At 44.1% G+C, this 6,031-nt stretch overlaps 1 protein-coding gene across 1 annotated transcript in view; it reads right to left on the bottom strand.

Annotated features, from left to right (window-relative positions):
• The window catches only part of LOC135055670 (transmembrane ascorbate-dependent reductase CYB561), a 424,857-nt gene extending 419,665 nt beyond the window's left edge, over positions 1 to 5,192 (bottom strand). The window contains exon 1 of the mRNA XM_063960007.1: positions 5,096 to 5,192. The gene's annotated coding sequence lies outside the window, so the exon portion shown is untranslated. The remainder of the gene's footprint in view (positions 1 to 5,095) is intronic.
• Between the last annotated feature and the right edge of the window lie 839 nt (positions 5,193 to 6,031).

Below are 6,031 nucleotides of genomic sequence, written 5' to 3'. Positions count from 1 at the left end.
GGCTCAATGGTCCACTGTAGCCAGTTTAATTGTTTGCACACTCCATATTACATTCCTACAGGGGTGGTCTTCAGTATGCCGGCTGTTGGGATTCCGGCGCACAGTATACCAGCGCCGGAATCCCGACAGCCGGCATACAGACACTTTTTCTCCCTCCTGGGGGTCCGCAACCCCCCTGGAGGGAGAATAAATAGCGCGCCACGGTGCCTGCAGCGTGGCGAGCGCAGCAAACCCACAAGGGGCTCATTTGCGCTTGCCCAGCTGTCGGTATGCCGGAGGTTGGGATTCCGGCGCCGGTATGCTGGCCGCCAGGAGCCCGGACGCCGGTATACCCTACTACACCCTTCCTGCAGGATCCTGCATACTGTGTGTGCAGTATATACATTCTAACTGTATCCTCTTGCCAGCTTAGATATCAGAGACATAACCATCTGTGCTTTTTTTTAATGTTGTCCCTTTATGTCCAGGTGATACAATTACAAACACATAGATTATGAAATCCCTTGGGTATGGCAAGCAACTTAGGGGCAGCCGTTCTACAGATAAAATAGAAACAATTATGTACAGTAGATCTGTTCACTGTGTAAAGCCACTAACATGAACATATCGTATTCCTTCTTTCAAACTCAGAAATATATATAAATATATTTTTCTTGCTCTCTCTCTGGACACACCAATGTAGACAGCATTTTTTAGACTGTCTGAAACAGGACTTTGCCATAGGCATAGGAGATAAGGAAATGGAGCTTGAATGGAAGGGGGGCTGGATATGCTTTAATTTGGCCAAGGGACATTAAATAATTCTGGTGACCTTTTGCAGAAGGAGCACTACTGCTGTCAGAGACACAGGGGGCGACTAAGTGGGAGGGGAGCATGAGCTCCTTGTTAATTTGTATCAGCGTTAGAATGACTATAATTTGTGCTGGAGGGAAGACCATCCCCCTCCTGTCCAGTGAACATCTAAATTATATTTTAATGAATATGCTGCTCCTCTCCAATCACTCTTTCCATGATTTTATAATGACATCCTTCCCTGTCCTTTCATACAAGCACTTTATTAAGCCTTAACGAGGAGTTAAAACACAGGGATTTAAAGGTTACATTGAACAAAGAAATACTGTATAAAGAATAGAAGGGTTTCTGCAACATGGTCTTTGCAGCCAACATAAACAAGTAAGTGTACGCAATGATAAATTCTGTATTGACAGAGTTGAGATCTGAGAGCAGGAGAAAACCGGAAACAGGTTGCATTCCAGAATGTAATGCTGGGACTTACAGTGCCACAGGGAGTTTAAGAAGCGCTCTGGGCAAGCTGTGGGCCTGATACAGAAGTGGGCATAAAATACACAGCGCAGCTGCTGTGTGGAAATAAGCTAATACTGCAGGATGCCCACTACCTGCATTTCAGCATCAGATCAACATCATGACCATCGGTCGCAGTATCATCCATCAGAGTAAAGGGGCCCATACATCAGCAATCATTTGGGACAATCTGACATTTTACAGATAATTGTGTCAATAAAATTGCAATGTATGGGGTTCACAGATCGCAGATTTCAGACACATCGATTGGGATTGTTAAATCAGGTTTTTCAACATGTTTAATTTCACAGATCAATTGGGACTGTAGATTGCTAGTGTATGGGCAACAATCTGCAGATCTGCAGACTGTTTCTAATAAACTGATGAGTCTTTCAAGATTAGCAGATATGTGTAACTGAAAATGATCTGCAAATCATTGAAAAATATCTGCAATGTATGGGCAAAGTCAGATGGATTGGGGAAACAATATATCTGGAGAAAAAATCCCAGGATCTGTGAAACAATAAATTGTGATTACTGATGTATGGGCCCCAGAACCGTAACTACGTGTGTGCCAGGTGTGCCTGGCATACAGCACAGTCGCCCTGAGGGCGCAACTGCCAGAATTCCAAGTCAGCGGCTTGTAATGAGTCAAATTGACTCATTACAAGCCGCCTGTGCTGTGTGCGCCAGAGGAGGAGAGGAGCAGCTCCGGGGGCAGGTGAGGAGGAGGAGGGAGGGGGACTCCGGAGCCACAGCAGCGCTATGTAATTGGTAGCGGCACCACTGCAGCTATCCCTCTGCTTCCGCATTGGCTGGCCGGTGCTGCTGTGAATGCTGGGATGCGCTTCCCTCATCCCAGCAATCACAGCGGTGGTGGCCAGCCAATGCAGAAGGAGAGGGACAGCTGCATGTGGCGCCGCCAGCAATTACACTGCGCTGCTGCAGCTCCCGAGTCCCCCTCCCTCCTCCTTCTCCCCTGCCTCCGGAGCTGCCAGCACCGAAGAGCCTGCCTGAGCCAGTGGAGAGATGTTAAGTAAGTATCAACTATTCTGTCTGTCTATCTAGCTATCCTGCCGTGATGTGTAAAAAGAGGGACACTGTCTGCCGTAATGCTTAAAAAGGGGACGCCGTCTGCCGTACTGTTTAAAAAGAGGATGCCGTCTGCCGTAATGTGTAAAACGGGGACACTGTCTGCCATAATGTGCAAAAATGGGACGCAGTCTGCCATAATGTGTGAAAATGGGACGCAGTCTGCCATAATGTGTAAAAAGGGGGACTGGCTGCCGTAATGTGTAAAAGGGGACGCTGTCTGCCGTAATGTGTAAAAGGGGCTCTACCTGGTGTAGTGGCACTACTGTGCGGCGTAATTTGAATAATGGAGACTACTGTGCACCGTAATATGAACTGGTATTATTTTTGGCCACACCCCTTCCCCATGAAGCCACACCCCTATATTTTTTGCGTGCGCCTATGTTGCGCACTGCCCGTATTTTACATAGGGGGGGGGGGGGGCGCCAATGCCATTTATTGCACACAGCACTAAAATGTCTAGTTATGACACTGATGGGCCCCTTAAGGCTACTCAGAATGGCCACCAGTAAATCTGCATTGGAAGACGCAGTAACTGAAACTCCCACAAAAAGACAACGAAATGCCTCCATTTTCAGAAATGGTCACAGTCTCTGCCCCAGCACACATGCAGCCTATTCATTGGGCTGCAATGTCCAAGGCACTGCAAGTAAAGCAGAAGAACGCGATCTGCACATGTGCAATGCGTCTTCTTGAATTTACAGATCTCAAACCATCAGAGATGTGTTGTACATCTCTGAATCCAGCTCTTTGCGTATGGAAGCAAGTCAGAAAAAACAGCTTCTTACAAATGCTGCATGATTCAAGAGCTGGTTAGAATGCTCGTTGCACAACTCTTTCAGTATCTGCTGCATTACCCTTTAGAGCAGTGATTTTAAACCTTTTTAAACTCGTGGCACACTAAACAAGATTTTAAAATTGCCAAGGCACACCATCAGTTTTTTTAATCAAATGTAATATATACAATAACATATGTCACCTCCATAGTAATAAAACAAATGCTTTCACCCCCACAGTAATAAAACACATTGGCCCCCACTGTAATAAAACAGATTAGAATAATGCCACACACTGCCCCATAGTAATTTCACTCATTACCCCCCCACCAGTGATGTCACACACCTGCACCCCCATAGTAATTATACACACATGCCCCCCATTGTAATTCCACACACCTGCCCACCATAGTAATGCCACACACCAGCCCCGCCCATAGCAATGCCACACATCTGCCCCGCCCCCCATAGTAAATATATATATATATATATAGTCGAAGTCGATAGACGAAACGCGTTGGGTTTGTCAGTCAGAAGTTTCCTGCTTAGTTTGTGAAGATACTCCCTTGTGAGCTCACACCTTAAAAAGGTGAGGGAGTATCTAGAGTTCAAATTATTCAACAAACACAGTGGTTGTCTTTTTTACTGACATTTATATTTACTATCTGTATACTCATTACATGATGAACTATGTAAAAATTGCATTTGTTCAAATGAATGTTATTAAAATAATCTTTTATTAATTGGCCTTGGGCCTCTTGTTTGGGTGTCCATTTGGTGAGGGGTGTCCGTTACAGGTTCCCGGTCACAAACTTTCTCCAATATCCAACTTACACCTATGGAAACAACATTGGAAGAATTACCGTAAAGACGTTCCTATATAGCGCACTTGGGAATTTTGTTTGGATCTTGTATTCTTTAGAGATCTTTCAACAGAGATCTCTCCCGTTGTGCTGCTATGAGTTTGGCGCAAGATAAGGGTACTATTGTGTATTTATACATATACATATACATATACAGCAACGGATTGGCACTCACCCTTCACAATAAACGAAGCCCCGGTGCCCTCTGGAATCTGTAATACACACAGCGACTCCTAGCATGCAGCGGCACTCAGGGACAAAACTCATGGGTATTCCAAACAAATGGTGTTTATTCCATGGTGATACAAAAGCAGATCCAACGTTTCGGGGTGCTAACACCCCTTTGTCAAGGTGACATGCCTGAGAGCTCCTGTGCCCCCGTGACAGCCGTCGGGCCAGGCGGCATACACACGGACGGTTGCTATGGGAACCAGGACGTCAGATGACGCGACGCCGGAACATGTGACCGGAGCCTGTACACTACGTCACCACACTCACGAGCAGGGCAGGAAGTTCAGGCCTGTCCCTGGTAATGCTGCTGCACCTCCCACTGGCGGGATCTCCTCACCCCCCTCACCTATAAAGGTAAGCACATTGTTTTATCACTCACTTCTGTTTTGTTCACCTTGACAAAGGGGTGATAGCACCCCGAAACGTTGGATCTGCTTTTGTATCACCATGGAATAAACACTATTTGTTTGGAATACCCATGAGTTTTGTCCCTGAGTGCCGCTGCATGCTAGGAGTCGCTGTGTATATATATATATATATATATATATATATATATATATATATATATAGATATATATATATATAGATATATATATAGACCCGGCACTCCAACAGGGCAGCAGAACCCCAGATACTTTAACTTGCTTGTGTGCCCCCTTGGGGTATGGCAACCCCCGGCATATGTGGAAAAACGATTCGGCACTACAATACTCATAAGATAAGAAAAACTTTAGGGAACACACATCAGTTTAACCACTTCAACGTTTCGGGGAATGATACCCCATCATCAGGATAACAAGTGCAAGTGAAATCAAGCAATTTAATACTTACAATCCCCTCTGCTTCTGCTCACCAACAGATACCATCCCGGGACTCTGCCGCACTTCCGGTGACTGAAAGCGGAAGCGACTTCATCGCAGGAGGCAGGCTGGGAAAGGAGAACACAGGACTGGTTACCTAGTTAACAGTCTGTACACACAAACAAAATTAAAACCAAGTGACAACAGTATTAAGGTGTAGAGGATAGCTTCTACACAAATATACATCACAACTTAGTGGAAATGCAACACAATAAAATAAAATACATTAAATCTGACACAACACACAAGGATCAAATACGTATCAATATATATATATATATATATATATATATATATATATATATATATATATTGTAAGTACCTCGCTTATAGAGATCCGGGTATATCAAATGATTTTGCTATCAGTCCCATACCTGAATAATGAAACAATAATGAAAACCTGCCTTGTTTAAATAGCATGGCAAAGGGACAGGAGTTCTAGCAAAAAAAAAAAAGGGAATAACGTCAAAACACGTTGTATTTATATAACCCTACAGTTTCCAGGGAAATAATTTAGTAACACAGTACTACATACACAGATTTCTGCAGATGATGATAATGTGCACACTGTAACCCTATCAACTATTTAAAGAAAACTAGAAAGACTCATGGATTAATTTAGACCTCTCGGGTTGACAGCAGAGATGTGCACCGGAAATTTTTCGGGTTTTGTGTTTTGGTTTTGGGTTCGGTTCCGTGGCCGTGTTTTGGGTTCGAACGCGTTTTGGCAAAACCTCACCGAATCGGGTGTGTTTTGGATTCGGGTGTTTTTTTCAAAAAACCCTAAAAAACAGCTTAAATCATAGAATTTGGGGGTCATTTTGATCCCAAAGTATTATTAACCTCAATAACCATAATTTCCACTCATTTTCAGTCTATTCTGAACACCTCACAATATTATTTTTAG

This window comes from Pseudophryne corroboree, chromosome 3 (genome assembly GCF_028390025.1).
Source record: "Pseudophryne corroboree isolate aPseCor3 chromosome 3, aPseCor3.hap2, whole genome shotgun sequence".
Taxonomy (NCBI): domain Eukaryota; kingdom Metazoa; phylum Chordata; class Amphibia; order Anura; family Myobatrachidae; genus Pseudophryne; species Pseudophryne corroboree.
The sequence above is the reverse complement of the archived record's forward strand: the minus strand, read 5'-3'. Positions and strand labels throughout refer to the sequence as shown.